Source organism: Sciurus vulgaris (genome assembly GCF_902686455.1).
Source record: "Sciurus vulgaris genome assembly, chromosome: X".
Classification (NCBI taxonomy): Eukaryota; Metazoa; Chordata; class Mammalia; order Rodentia; family Sciuridae; genus Sciurus; species Sciurus vulgaris.
In genome coordinates, this window is record NC_136471.1 from 18229226 (window position 1) to 18245175 (window position 15950).

Consider the following 15950-nt stretch of genomic DNA (forward strand, 5'->3'; position numbering starts at 1 on the left):
CTTTGACCTTGGGTCCTCCTGCCTCAACCTCCTGAGTAGCTGGGATTACAGGTGTGCGCCACCACACCAGGCTCTACCCAGTTTTTGACTTAACATTCACACCAGTGGATTAGAAGGGATTCACACCCCTTGGGTAAACCTGTATCTACATACTAACTTGATTGCTATCTATTGGCTCCTGCCCTTTTATAAGATTCTATTCTGCTCTAGGTACTGGATCATATTTTCATATACAGACCATGGTCAATGGTTGCAAAGAAGACCACAGCAAGTCCCCAGACCACAGGATGTAGGTGCTGCCCTTTGTTCTATGACTTTACCACTCCTTCCTTCAAGAGGTGAAGGTGGAGTTGGTTTCTACACCCCCAAGAGTTTGAGCTGGCCTGTGAATTGTTTAGACCTATAAAATGTGGTAGGACAAACTGGGACTCCTGAGCCCAGTCAGGAAGGCTCTGGTGCTTCTACTCTCATTCTCTTGAAACCCATATAAAAGACTGGGAGCCTAGCTGGGCATGGTGGCACACGCCTGTTAATCCCAGCAGCTTGGGAGGATCGCTGAAGGATATGGACAAGAGGCCCCAGGGAACTTCCCTCATATACCACTCTTCCCCTCCCGCCCCCCTGCCATGCTGTGGGGAGATGTCTGTGGGAAACTGCAGCTTTTGTCATTGTAGTGGGATAAAAAAGAAGCCCAGGCCTCAGCCAGAACAAGGCAGGAAGGGAAACCGGGGAGAGCACAGAAGGAACTTGCAACTGGCCCCCACCTAGAGCTAAACTGGTTGTCCCCAGTACTGGGCCCCCATGATCTCTAGCCACACCCTTTGAAGGACATGGAAAATCACAACCCCCAAGGAGAAAGGGAAAGAAATGGGCTCTGCACTTGTTGCAATTTTCCTTTTCTACAGCCCTTCCCCTGAATGCCAAGGTCTCCCTCCACCTGTAACGAACATATTTCCTGCCAGGCCTCAGCCCTGTAACCCTAAAAACTTAGACCCTCATTGTAGCCAGTGGCCATTTTCCCCCCTTGAAAATGGGCCCCTCGCTGCTTAATAAAGCACTGCTGATCTGTTGAGGTCTGCCTCCATTTCTTTTTCTTTCTGGATTCTCTTTCATTTGCTTTCAACCACAAGTTCAAAACCAGGCCCTAAGCAGCTCAGTGAGACCCTGTCTCAAAATAAAAAATAAAAAGGGCTGGGCATGTGGCTCAGTGGTTAAGTGACCCTGGGTTCAATCCCTCAGTACAAAAAAAAAAAAAAAAAAAAAAAAAAGACTGAGAGCCTAAGTTTCCTGGGACCTTAAGGAATCTGAACACCCCTGAACTACTGGACACAAAGCAAGTCCAGACAGGTTGTCTTCACCAGTCTGCCCTGGACAATCCTGACTGGCTAGCTAAATCTGCCACCCGGGAGCAATCACTCTTGGCCCGTGCTCTCCAGGGCCCTGCATTGTAGTAGCTGGGCAGTGACTGAGTTGCAGGAGGACAGAGAGGAGCCCCTTCCTCATAAGACAGTCCACAAGCCACTCTCAGGACAGCAAGGCATAGATGGATCTATGTTCTTGTCAACACATGGCTTCCAGTGGCCTGTCACCATAGCTGAATTCTTACTCCTTGACAAAGCATGTTCACTCTCACCAAACTGCAGTATGAAAGTCTGTGTGAGTGGAAAAGGCTGACGGGAAGAAAAAAGCACATAGGATGGTATGCCCGGGCCCTGCCTTTTCTGAACCACTGTCTCAGACCTCGCATCCTAGGAGGGCAGCCTTGTCCATCTTTGCCCCCAGACCCCATCAGCTCTGTCTTGCGGGTTTGTGCTTGGCATCGTATCCCACTGAGGCCTCAAGATCTACCTTCAATAGCTACTTGTACATACACCTAGATGCTGCTGAGAGCAGGAGCTAGAAACTCCACAGACAGGCAGGGCGCGACCTCAGTTGCAACAATTCCATATACAAAGTGTCCGCAGGGCCAGACAGCAGGTGGTCAAGCATGGAACAGCACATAATCAACATCTTGAGGGCTGGGGCTGTGGCTCCGGGTAGAGCACTTTCCTAGCATGTGTGAAGCACTGGGTTCAATTCTCAGTACCACATATAAATAAATGAATAAAATAAAGGTCTATCAACATCTAAAAAATATTTTTTTTAAAAATCTTGATTGGACAGGGAGGGTACATGATCACCAAGTGTCTTGATCTGATTGGAAGAAGAAACTACCCCACGAAAGTCATCAACCAATTGTTTTAAAGGTCACCTCCAGCAATACTATGTAAATGCCCTAGACAGGAGCAACTCAGCACCTACGCATTTGGGACCCCCTCCCTTGTAAGGTCTGTACTTCGGCTCTATTTAAAGAAAGAAATTCCATCGCTTTAGGTTTATGCCATTCTTTGGATCTGTGTACACGTCGCAGCTGTGTGTTTCACTGCTGTATCTGTCAAATGGCATGAAGAAGGCATGTCCTAAATGGAAAGGGGGGAGGAGAAACGGATGCACTGGGTGCATTAAGGGGGGGCATGAATTCCCTCCTCACAGCTACTCTCATTGCTGTTACAGTGAAGTTGTTTTGCAGCAACTTTTTAGAATCACTGGTGTGAAAAAACATGTCTTCCTCAAAGGACACTTGAGACCCAGTGCCAGTATGTTGAGAGATGCAGTACTAAACAATTAATGTGGGAGGCAATGTCTCAAAAGTTTAGTGAACCTTCCAGAGCTTACCTGTCATCTGGCTACTTTAGAATTCAGGGAAGAACAATGACAAAGGCACTAGGCCCAAGTCTGTTGTGCCTGCCACTAGAAAGCCAGTACTGTGGAGATGAGAGTTGGTGCGAAGGAAATCAGAGTATGCAGGGGCCAGTCCTGAGCGGGTAGAGGAGTTGTTATCCTCGAAGCTCACTTCAGGAAACTCAGGGGCCCTAAGGGCATTTACGAGGAGGAAAGAAGGGTCACAGGGAAATGGACAGGAAGGCTGCAGCTGAGGGCAGCATCTGGGCTCAGTAACAGTCTTTGTCCTTCAGGGGATGTTTTCCTTTCTCTTTAGTCTAAACATTCTTTCCAATCACAAGTGACCTTTGTCTCCTGTGTCAGTCCTTGTAACCCTTTAAAGTAAACATGTTATTTTCCTGCAAATTAAACATTATCTTTGTTTTAATTAGAGAACAGGGTGAGCAAGTCCTTTGCTGGTATTTGAAGACCATCTAGTATTCCAGGTTCTGAACAACTAAAGATGACTGATTACGAGGCCTGGGTTACTAATTTTTATCTCCTTCTTTGATCCCCTTTCCTGGAGTGGTCAACTCTAGTAGTTAATAACTCAGCTCTTTAAAGGTTGTTTTGTTGTTGTTGTTGTTGTTGTTGTTTGTTTTTGTGGTGCTGGGGATGGAACCCAGGCCTCCTCCACACTAAGCAAGTGCACTGGGCCACATCCCCAGCCCCCAAAGGGGTTTTACTTTAGAAGTCACCGACTAGCCAAAGGGAAAAGCAAAGGATAACTCACAAGGTTCAATTTGGGGAAGTAAAGCGAATCTAGAATCAGGTGGGGTAAAACACAGTGGCACAGCCATACCGATTTCACAACAGGGGCTGTGTGTATGAGGGTGCACAGTGTGTGTTTGGGAGGCTGGAGGCTTTCTTGCTTGTTACAAGTGTTCCACGATGAGAATCCATGCTGCATTTATAATCACATATTTTGATGAGTCTGTGTAAGGATGGAAGGGAGATCCAGAGCTTCTGCTCAGGGATCTGAGGTGATCCTTTTTCTTTTTCTTCTTTTTTTGTTTTGGTACCAGGGATTGAGCCCAGGGGCACTTGACCACTGAGCCACATCCCCAGCCCTTTTTATTTTTAATTTAGAGACAAGGTCTCCCTGAGTTGCTTAGGGCCTTGGTAAGTTGCTGAGGCTGGCTTTGAACTCACGATCCTCTTGCCTCAGTCTCCCAAGTTGCTGGGATTACAGGTGTGTGGCACTGCACCTGGCTGAGGTGATCATCCATCATATTGTCTGACCATCCTCCATCATATTGCAGCAGACTACTTTGGTTTATGCTTTTGTGTGTGTGTGTGTGTATGCGTGTGTGTGTGTGTGTGTGCATGTGTGCAGACAGGGATGTGGAAGTTGAGTGTGCATTTTGAAAGATGCAGGACATCATTACTACAGCAGCAAACATCCTGCCAGCCCCTTGACCCTGACTCCAATTCACAAAAGAAGAAATCCAGTAGCTGATGGGTGTGAGGGAAAGCTCGTCATCTGTGACTACTTGTTTATCTTTGGTTTTGTTTTGGTCATGCCCTCATCTCCTTAGAGCATGACATGGGAGGAGGAACAACGTCTGCCTTCCTTCCTGCTGGATTCCTAGTGTTTAGCACAGGAGGAGACAAATAATCCATGCTCATTTAATACTTCCTTTACCCTTGATTATTAAAGAGGTAAAATTTAAAACAATCATGCAGATGAAAGCCATTCTGCTGGGGAGACTCCTCACTCTTTTTCTGGAAAACAACTTGTGAAAACATGTCACAAACCTAAAGGGATTATGTTGTTTGAGCTAGCTACTGCTCTTTTAGCCATTGCTAACCTAAACCAAAGAGTTTATCAGTGGTGTGATAAATTATTTAACCATGACAAAGTGTATCATCTATGTTTTGATAATAATTAAACATTAAAAAATAACGCTGTAGGAGAATATTTAATACCTTGGAGAGATCGCCACAAGATTGTTAGAAAGTACAAACAAGATGCCATGCAACTCTGGGTGCAGTGATGCACACCTGTAGTACCAGCTGCTTGGGAGGCTGAGGCAGGAGGATCACAAGTTCTCGGCCAGCCTCAGCAATGGCGAGGTGCTAAGCAACTCAGTGAGACCCTGTCTCTAAATAAAATATTCAAAAGGGTTGGGGGATGTGGCTCAGTGGTCAAGTGCCCCTGGGTTCAATCCCCAGTGCCCAAAAAAAAAAAAAAAAAATTGTTGTGCAAGTAAATACTTCCATTTAAAAATTTTTATTTACTCTTACAGGGAAAAATAATGTAAACAAAATGCCATTGTGTTCTAAGTGGTTATCTGAGGTATTGAATACCAGGTAATTTTTATCTTTGTCCATTGTTTTTTCTATATTTTCCAAAGGTCTACACATTTGTAATAAGGTACCATTCAAATTTACTAAACTAGAGCAGCTTGGCCCCCTGGTGACAGGTCCAGTCATTGTCTGCCTTTAATCAGAGAGGGATGTCGTCATCAGATTGCAGAGCAGATACCACTGCGGGAGCCTGATTGTGTCTGTGTCAGGGCAGCTGGGAGCATCCTGCCATCATATGGCCAAAAGTAGCAATTACAGCACGGCCACTTTCCCCAGAGGACCTGTAAATCTTGAAAGTTCTACCTGGGATAAAACCTGCAGTCTGTGGACAGAAGAGGGCAGGCAGTTGGGATTGGGGTCCCCTCTGGCTATGGAGAAGAGGATCTACTGAAGTGAGAGTCAGGGGACAGAACAGATTTGGTGACAGTCATTGGAGACCAGTAGGAGAATGGGGATGAAGAGGACTGGGGTTAGGGGGAGAAAATGTGCAACCACAAAGGAGCAGTGTCCAGGGAAGAGGAGGAGCTCAGTTCTGAGCCAGCAGCTACAGAATCAAGCCAGGAAGTCTACTTTAGGCTATAGCCTTCTTCATTAAAATATCAGGGTACCTTCTATTCCTTAGGGGTTTACCTTCGTTAGAATGGAAAAACAATTTCCAAAAACAATGGTTTTCCAGCTTTCGCTGAGCTGTGTCCTACCTGACAGTGGTTTTAGGTACCTTCCCAGCCCTAACTCCCCATACAAAATTTTGGGTGAGGGTCTCTGATCAGTTCTAGCATGTGGCAGAATGGAAGAACCCCGTAACACCCCACACCCTCTCTCTATTCTTTTGTAATCTGCTTTTATTACTTGATGTTTTGGCAGGGCCATTTCCCATAATAGTATAAAGATTTGGAGAATATGATATGTTTTCATTTTATTTCACTGGATGTGTATTCTAAATAGTCCCTTTCTCTCCAGTTTCTGGGCTCCATGGATCTCTGTATGGTTTGGTTTTTAGGCTCACTGCTACTCACATCTGTGTGTAGGGAAAACTAAGTGGACACCATTCCCCACCTGATGGGAGGGAAAGCAGTGTCTTCACTCAAAGTCTTTTGTCACAAACATGGAAATCATCTGCCATGATACCTATTTTGCAGACATAGAATGTGCTATGGTCTGCATGTCTATGTCCCCCACCAATATCATAGTTGAAATTAATCACCAATGTGATGGCATTAGGAGGGGAGACCTATGGGAGGTAAGGGCTCTGCCCTCAGAAATGAGATTAATGGCCTTAATCCCAGAGGTCCCAGAGAGCTGCCTTGTTCCTTCTGCCATGTGAGGATACAGCAAGAAGATACCATCTATCCCATACACCAGATGCTCTGTCAACTTGACCTTGGACTTCTCAGCCTCCAGAACTGAGAGAAATAAATTTCTGTTGTTTATAAGGCTCTCAGTCAAAGACATTTTGTTATAGGAGCCTGAACAGAATTAAGACAGAATGTCAAGTTGGTATTAGTAGGTTTAAAGTAATTTTAAAGAATTAATAGGCAATTGGAAATATAAACAAAGACTAAGGGCCTTCCCTAAATGGTCAGGTTTCTTTCTATTTCTCATTCTGTTCTCTCACTGAACAATTTAGTCCAAAATCCAAGCAATGTATTCAAATTGGGGAGCCAGTGTGACTATGTATTAAGTGGTATCAGGAACTGAGCAGAGTGAGACAAGCATCTATGAGAAGGGAAGGGTGCCGGTGGTGAACCAATGTCAGGGGTCAGAGCCCAGATGGGATGAAGAGAGCAATGCCATCGAGAAAGGGAACTGATGGCAGTGGCCCAAGAGTCTGGAAACAGGTAGTCTGGCATGGACTTTCAGAACCTTATTGCAGTAAGGAAGACAGTTACATGAGGTGGGAAGTAACAGTTACTGGTTGAACTGTGTCCTTCCAAAATTCATGTTGAAGTCTTAACTGACTTTATCTTGAGACAGGGTCTTTGCAGAACTAATGAAGTTAAGTTGAGGTTATTAGGCCAAGCCTTAACCCAGTATAACTGTTGTCCTTATAAACAGGGCGAATTTAGACACAAAGATACACTCAGAGGGAAGAGATAAAGGGAGAAGACAGTCATGTACAAGCCAAGGAGAGAGACTGGAACAGAGCCTTCTCTTCAAACCCTCAGAAGGAACCAACCTTATCAGCACTTTAATTTTGAACTTGTAAGAAAATCCCACGAAAACCACGCCAGACACGGGATATCACATAAGAGAGTTTATTAAGAGTGTCTCCCTGCAGGGTAAGAGAGAAAATGAGAGGAAAAGAAAAGGAAAGAGAAAGGGCGTATGCTAGAGAGAGTGGAAAGCCAGGAGGAGAAAGAAAGCAAGTGAGTAGGAAGGGAAGAGCAAGAGAAAAGACGGCGGTGAAGCTATCTTTTAAGAATCCCGCTAGGCTAACAGGGGACCAATAACGGAGAAGGACACTTGCAAGCTGAATGATGAACCAGTAGCTAGCTAGGGTGTTCACAGATCGACAAGTGGTTGGGAGGCGGGGAAATGGCTGCACCAGAAAGGGCGGGGAGAGCAGCTTTCAGACTGACAAGCTAGGTTGTGATGCAGAGGGCAGGGAGAGCAGCTTTGTATTACAGAACTTGAAAGACTCTTAAACGATTTTTTCAATGACTTGGTTTATGGCAGCTCTAGCAAACAAATACAATAATTGAATTTTGGAGGCTGAACTTTGTAGAAAGGGTGTCTACCTTCAGGGCAGGGGGTAGTGGTGAGCATGGCCTGAGCTGGGTTAGGAGCTTAGAGCATCCATGCAGTAACCAGGCCCAACAGAGGATATCAGAAAGCAAGCACATGGAGGGGGGCTTCCATGGGCATGGGAAGAGGGATCCTGGCAAAAGACTTTAGTGTCTAATGAGGTAAACATGGAACAGCTCAGCATAGAGTACCTAAGCCTAAAGTTAGGTGAGATGGGCACCCTGAAGGGAAGGTGGACCATTAAAGTGTCAGTCAAGCAGGGTACTGTGGTTTGAATATGTCCCCCAAACCTCATATGTTAGAAACTTAATTCATAAATTCATATGTTATTGGTATTTAGAATTGGGCCTTTGGGAGGTGATCTGGTCATAGGGCTCCACCCACATGAATGGATTAAGAGGTTATTGAGGGAGTGGCTTTAACTTCTCCCAGGTTTGTTCTGTCTCACCAAGTGATACCCTCCGTCACCAGAAACCGAGCAAATGTCAGTGCCATACTCTTGGACTTCACAGCCTCCACAACTGCAAGCTAAATAAATATTTCTTTATAAATCACCCAGTCAGTGGTATTCCATTATAACAACAGAAAACAGACTAAGACATGGGCAAGGACAGCTTCCATGGTGAGGGGTCAAAGGCAGCAGTTGGAGATCAACCTGTTATCCAGAGTGACAATACAATACATTAAGTTACATATAGCAGAATGTGACATAATTGTAAGGAACTTGAACACACTTAAAAGTAGGGAAATTTTTGCAAGGCATGCTGACAAATGCCTATAACCCGAGAGACTGGGGAACACTAAAGCAGGATGATGTTCAAGGCCAGCCATGGCAACTTAGCAGGATCCTGTCTCAAAATAAAAAATAAAAAGGGTTGGGGGTGTAGCTTAGTGGTAAAGTGCCCCTGGGTCAATCTCCAGTACCAAAAAACAAAATGAATAAAAAGGAAATTTTTTTAAAGTAGGGATTTTTTTGTTTAGATATAGATGTCCACTTTCATTCCTCTTATTCAATACAGTATTGGAAGTCTTATTCACAGAAATAATACAAGAGAAAGAAAGCTGGACACAGTGGCACACACCTGTAATCCCAGCTACTTGGGAGACTGAGTCAGGAGTATGGCAAGTTCGAGGCCAGCCTCAGCAACTTAGCAAGACCCTGTCTCAAAATAAAGGACTGAGAATGTATCTCAATGGTAAAACACCACTGGGTTTGATCCCCAGTACCAAAAAAGGAAAAAAGAAATATACCCAAAGAGGAAATGAGAGGTCAAATTATCCCTGTTTGCAGATGATGTGTCAGAATTAAAATTCAATTTTAGTTAATACAGACCTTTTTTTAATAACCTTAAGCATGTGGAAGTAATGCTAGATTTTCTGATTAGTAATGCCAATAATAAGAAGTTCAGGTGGTTATGTTTAATTAGGATCTCCATGAGAAAACAAACCCAAAGCTTACCAAAAAAAGCACATTTGTATTATAATTTGTTTGTCTGTTTATTTATTTATTTGGGTACTAGGGATTGAACTTAGGGACTCAACAACTGACCCTCATCTCCAGCCCTATTTTGTGTTTTATTTAGAGACAGGGTCTCACTGAGTTGCTTAGGGCCTTGGTAAGTTCCTGAGGCTGGCTTTGAACTCATGATCCTCCTGCCTCAACCTCCCAAGCCACTGGGATTACAGGTGTACACCACCATGCCTGGTTGCAGTTTTCACTGTTAATAGCCTGAAAAAAAGATCTGCTTTAAAATTTTTTTTGTTTTAGTTGTGTACAAACCTTTATTTTAATTTATTTATATGTGATGCTGAGGATGGAATCCAGTGCCTCACATATGCTAGGCAAGCGATCTACCACTTAGCCACAACCCAGCCCCAAAATATGCTTTTTTAGAACCAAAATGATCAAACGAATGTGTTTTGTCTGAAGACTCACTTTGAATATGTGAACTTGAATTTTTATTTAAAAAATTATTTTGAGCTCTCAGGGTTTTTATTTTTTTCTTCTTTAAAGTCTATCACATTTCAGCCCATTCTGGTGGCATGCACCTATAGTTCCAGCTACTCAGGAGATTGAGGCAGGTGGTTCATTTGAGTCCAGGGGTTGGAGGTCAACCTGAGCAACATATTGAAACCCCATCTCAAAAAAAAAGTTACAAATAAAATCAGAGCTGGGGTTGTGGCTCAGTGGTAGAGCACTCATCTAGCATGTGTGAGGCACTGGGTTCAATTCTCAGCACCACATAAAAATAAATAAATAACTAAATTAATTAATTAATTAATTAAAGGTCCATTAAAAAATTTTTTTGAATCAAAAAGTCTACCACATTTCTATTCCAAAACACATAATAATTAGATTTCAAAAAAGGGAAGACAAATTGGACTTAGACAAGAACTAGAAATAAAAATAAAGAGATGGGAGGAGGAGATTCTATTTCCACTTGAGAGTCACTCTGAGAATCATAAAATGTTATGGTATATAGAAATTCTAAAAAGACAGGAGATAGGTCAAGCATGGTGGTACATGCCTGTAATCCCAGCATCTTAGGAAGCTGAGGCAGGAGGATCTCCAGTTCAAAGCCAGCCTCAACAACTCAGCAAGGCCATAAGCAACTCAGCGAGACCCTGTCTCTAAATAAAATATTAAAAGGGCTGGGGATGTGGCTCAGTGGTTAAGTGTACCTGGATTCAGTCCCTGGTACCAAAAAAAAAAAAAAAAAAGGTAAATGAAACAAGGTTAAACTCCCACCGTAGGACCCTAAGATGAATTTGTGACACTGAAGAAGTACAGGTTCACCCTTTGGTCTCACTTCCAAGTTATAGATAATTATTGCAAAAGTAGCTAATCTATGGAATGTTCTAATGTTTGGTTCCTTTTCCCTCTTTTCCCTTCCATAGCTTACTAGGATCTGATCTGTAGTCTGAAAATATGGAAAAAGATTCTCCAGTGAATAGGACTTACATTTTAAGCTGTTGGAAACTATATGGTTATGAAAGAATCCTTTAAATTTTTTCCATTTTTAATTGGCACATATTATTTGTACTTATTTGTGGGTATATTATTATAATTTGATAATATCAAATTTGATGATATCCTTGAAAGTTCAGTCCTTGTCCCCAGTGCCAATCCAATAATTGGGCACAGTTTTGAGAAAAAGAAAGAAGGTTTATTGCTTTACTAGCAAAGGAAAAACAAAGGGGACTCCTGTCCCAAAGGCTGTGATTCTGCCCATCAGGGGAAACGGGGGATTTTATAGAGGTGATTTAAAGAGAATGAGATCAGGGAGGACAAATGAGGAAGGAGAAGATCAGGGAAAACATAAGGGAGGAGAAGGTTAGGGAAAAGAAGATCAGAGAAGGTCAAGGAAAAGGTTAAGAAAAAGAAGATCAGGGAGAAGAAGATTGGGCAAAAGAAAAAAAAGAACATGTAAGTTTCAAAGCCGCAGGGGATATACTCAAAGCATCAAGTGAACCCCTGTTGCAGATACACACATACAATGTGCAGTAATCAACTGAGGGCAATTAGCATTTCCATCTTCCCAAATATTGTCATTTCTCTACAGTAACTTCATTTAAAGGCATAATATAGTTTGCCTTCAAGTTTCCACTTTAATATTTTCACTCTGAGTATGCTAATATTCCTCCAAACTCTTGAGATTTACCCAAAGCAATTTTCAGAAGTTTCTAGAAATATGTAGAATATACTGTAAAACAAGGAAAGACAAGCTTAAAAATCAACTGACATTCCACTTTAAGAATCAAGAAAAAGGCTGGGCACTGTGGCCTCGCCCTGTAATCCCAGGCAGGAGGATGGCAAATTCAAAGTCAGCTTTAGCAAATTAGTGAGGCCCTGTCTCTAAATAAAATATAAAAAAGGGCTGTGGATGTGCCTCAATGCTAAAGCACCCCTGGGTTCAATCCCTGGTACCAAAAAAATAAACTAGAAAAAGAAGTCTACAAAAAGAGTGGTTGGATTTGATCAGTGGATACCGTATGCACATATGAAAATGTCATACTGAGCCTCATTAATATGTACAATTAATGTAACAGTGTCCACTTTATGCTTTGAATATAACCCTTGCTGCTCTGCTACTGCCACTTATTTTTTAAAGGGACATGTTTCTTTCTCTTCCTCTCCCTGCTCCTCCCTAATCTCCCCCTCTCCCTAATCTCAGGGAAACAGGATCACCTTTCTTCCCCATCCTAGGCAGAGTTATCTGTCCCTGAGCACACACCGACCACAGGAACAAGGTAATCCAGACTTTGGGGATGGCACCAGATCACAGAAATGACCAGCTCGCAAATTAACAAGTGAATTACAACTCCAACAGAGAACACGTGGAATGTAGCCTTTGAGTTATCTCTTTAAAAAGCCCCCTGTCCTGCTGATGGGTAGAATCACAGCCTTTGGGACAGGAGCCTCTGTGTTTCTCCTTTGCTAGCAAAGCAATAAACCTTCTTTTTTCTTTTTCTCAAAATTGTGTCCTCATTATTGGATTGGCATCAGGAATAAGGACCAAGTTTTCAGCAATATTAATATGTTAATCAAAATTTCATTAAATTATTCCATTGTATGTATGTGTTCACTGCATTTTGTTTATACGTTCATCAATTCATGGACAATGAACATTTCCTACTTGGAAATAATGTTGCTATGAGCATACCTCTTAGACTCAACAATAAAGTTAAACCACCATATTTTTTAGAAAGGATCTGGAAAGAGGACATGAAATCAAGGCAAATGTAGAAGGAAGGACATAATAAAGATAGGTGCAGAAATAAATGAAATAAAAAATCAACAAAGCCTCAAATGGTGTTACTGAAAGCTTTGTCTTTGTCCCTAAGGCCAATCCAATAATGAAGACAAGATTTTGAGGGGGGAAAAATGAAGGTTTATTGCTTTGCTAGCAAAAGAGAAACACAGGAGATTGTTGTCTAGAGCCCATGATTCTGCCCATCACAGGGAACAGGGGGCTTTCAAAGAGGTGGCTCAAAGGCTACATTCCATGTGTTCTCTGTTGGAGTTGTAATTCACTTCTTAATTTGGGAGATAGTTGTTGGCATCAAATCCACCATTTTGCTGCTGCAAATATTCTCCCTCCCCCACACCACTTTACAACCCAGATTGTTAGCCCAAGAACTTCCTCGCCAGCCATTGGTCCGTTGTTATTAGCCCATGAAATTCCACTACTTAAGAGTAGCTCCCCTGCCATTCTCTCTCTCCTCCTCGCTTTCATGCTCTCTCCTCCTGGCTCTCTCCTCCTGGCTTTCACTCTCTCTCTTTCTTTCATTTTTTTCTCTCTCACCCTGCAGGGAGACACTCTGCCTGTCTGCTTAATAAAATCTCTTGTGTGAGTTCCTGCATCCGGAGTGGTTTCTGGGTGCTTTCAATAGTCATTTCTGAGATCTTCTGGAGCCATCCCCAAATCTGAATTATTTCATTCCTGTGATGGGTTTGTACTCAAGGACAGATAACTGTGCCTAAAATGTGGAAGAAAGGCAATCCTGTTTCCCCAGAGATTAGGGAGTGGGAGGAATTAGGGATAAGGAAGGAGAGAAGAGAAGAAAGAAACATACCCATTTTAAAAATAAGTTGCAATGGCAGAGCAGTGAGGGCTATATTCAAAGCATAAAGTGAACCACTGTTTCAAAGGTTCTTTGAAAATACTTAAATTAATAAACCCACTGGATGTGGTGGTACAAACCTATAATCCAGTGACTTGAGAGGCTGAGGCAGGAGGATCCCAAATTGGAGGCCAGCCTCAGCAATTGAGTGAGGCCCTAATCAATTTAGTGAGAACCTTTCTCAAAATAATAAAAAGGGCTGAGATGTGACTCAGTGGTAAAGTGCCCCTGAGTTCAATCCCAAGTATAAAAAAAAAAAAAAAAAGATAACTCTATAACAAGAATTTTCAAGGGGGCTGGGATTGTAGCTCAGTGGTAGAGCACTTGACTAGCATGTGTGAGGCACCAGGTTCAATCCTCAGCACCACATAAAAATAAATAAAATAAAGGTATTGTGTTCATCTACAACTAGAAAAAACTTTAAAAAAAAAGAATTTTCAAGGGAAAAAAAGAAGACAAATACCAATTGCTCTTGTCAAAATGACATCAATACATATCATACAAACATTAAAAGCAAAATAAGATCTTGGTCTCAACTCTTGAGCTGAGGGAGGGATATGCCGGATCCCAGATACTACTGGCTATTTAGTTTGTGGATGAGGAAGAGGAGCATGTGGGGGAGGACTGTCCTCAACTTGATCCCAATGGGAGAAAGTGAAGAAATAAGAAGGAAAATTGTGGGCCCTACACCCAGATTCCAGTCAGTTATCACTGGGTATTTCACTGCTGGGAAGACAGAGAAGACAACTTTTTTTTTTTTTTTTGGTACCAGGGATTAAACCCAGAGACACTTAACCACCGAGACACATCCCCAGCCCTTTTTATATTTTATTTAGAGACAGGGTCTTGCTAAGTTACTTAGGACCTCACCAAATTGCTGAGGCAGGCTTTGAACTCTTGATCCTCCTGCCTCAGCCTCTTGAGTCACTGAGATTACAGGCATGCACCCCAGCACTCAACAAGACAACACTTCTTGAACTATATTTTATAGAGCAACATAGTAAAGAGTAGCAGTCACTGTAGACAAATTTGAAGAAAGGAGTACAGTAGGGATCCATAGCTGTAAGCCACGGGATGAGCTCTATAAAGTATAGCAGGAACTTGCAAAGCGTTGCCTCTGCCGTTTAGTGATAGACGATGTCCTTAGAGTTATTGAGAATTTGATGCAGAAAGGGAAATTTGATCACATACTGTTAGTGACCACTGAGTTAGCAGATCCCTGTGCCATGGCTTCTATGTTTTGAGTTGATACTGAATTGGACAGTGATATTTATCTTGATGGTAGCATAAGTGTTATGGATTCAAAATATGGATTAAAACATTTAACAGAAGATAAATCTGATGGTCTCATCATTGAAGCTGCTAGGTAAGCTGCTTCAACAGGTGTCTTTCTTATCAATAAGACTGACTTGGTCCCAGAAGAGTAAAGATTTAAACAAATTAAGACCAACTATTAGCTGGGCTTGGTGGCACATATCTGTAATTCCAGGGGGCTCAGGAGGATGGGGCAGAAGGATGGCAAATTCAAGGCCAGCCTCAGCAATTTAGCAAGGCCCTAAACAACTTAGTGAGACCCTGTCTCAAAATAAAAAATAAAAAGGACTGGGGATGTGGCTCAGCGGTTAAGCACACCTGAGTTCAATCCCCAGTACCTCTCCCCACAAAAGAGTAACTATTAGATCAATAAATGGACTAGGAAAAATCTTAGAAGCATAAAGACCAAGAGTTGATCTCTCTAATGTATCAGATATCTCTCTGGAAAGTGTTTGCAGAAAACATAGCCTCACCTTGATCAGAATATTGTTATAGTCACATTTGAAGTACCAGGAAATGCAAAGGAGGGCTAAGCATATTTATTCACAGTCTCCTGTAGGAAGAGTGTGAGAAATAAGGACAGTCACTGCATGGAGGTCACATGGCACTAAAGGGGCTGGTAAGAACAAAGATAAACCACAAGTGATTGTCCAAGGTATCCACAAGCTCTGTGGTCTGGAAGAAAGTCCAGTGGGCTGGAAAGATGACACTGAGAGAACAAATCAATTGGTCCTTATTGGCAGGAATTTAGAAAAGGATATCCTTGAACAGCTATTTATAGCTACTGTAACAGAAAGAAAAGCAGTGGACAGCACATTTCAAAGAAGATCAAATTTGTCCATAACAACTTTAGAAGCATTTCTTGCTAAAAATGTGTGTGTGTGTGTGTATATATACAAAATATTAATATTAATATTAATATTAATATATACATATATATGTGTATATATACATATATATGTATATATATGTATATAAATAAAATTATATATATATAATTTTATTTTGGTACCAGGGATTGAACCCAGGGGTACTTAAACCCTGAGCCACATCCCCAGCCCTTTTTTAATTTAGAGACAGGGTCTCACTGAGTTGCTTAGTGCCTCACTAAATTGCTGAGGCTGGCTTTGAACTTGTGATCCTCCTGCCTCAGCCTCCCAAGTTTCTGGTATTACAGGTGTGTGCCACCAAGCCCA

At 42.3% G+C, this 15950-nt stretch overlaps 1 pseudogene across 1 annotated transcript; it reads left to right on the plus strand.

Moving 5' to 3' along the window:
• Nucleotides 1-8415: 8415 nt before the first annotated feature.
• Nucleotides 8416-15598, plus strand: LOC306651186 (zinc-regulated GTPase metalloprotein activator 1F-like; annotated as a pseudogene). Its single transcript has 4 exons — nucleotides 8416-8437; nucleotides 14569-14806; nucleotides 15120-15180; nucleotides 15314-15598. The product of its transcript is annotated as a zinc-regulated GTPase metalloprotein activator 1F-like (transcript).
• Nucleotides 15599-15950: the final 352 nt, after the last annotated feature.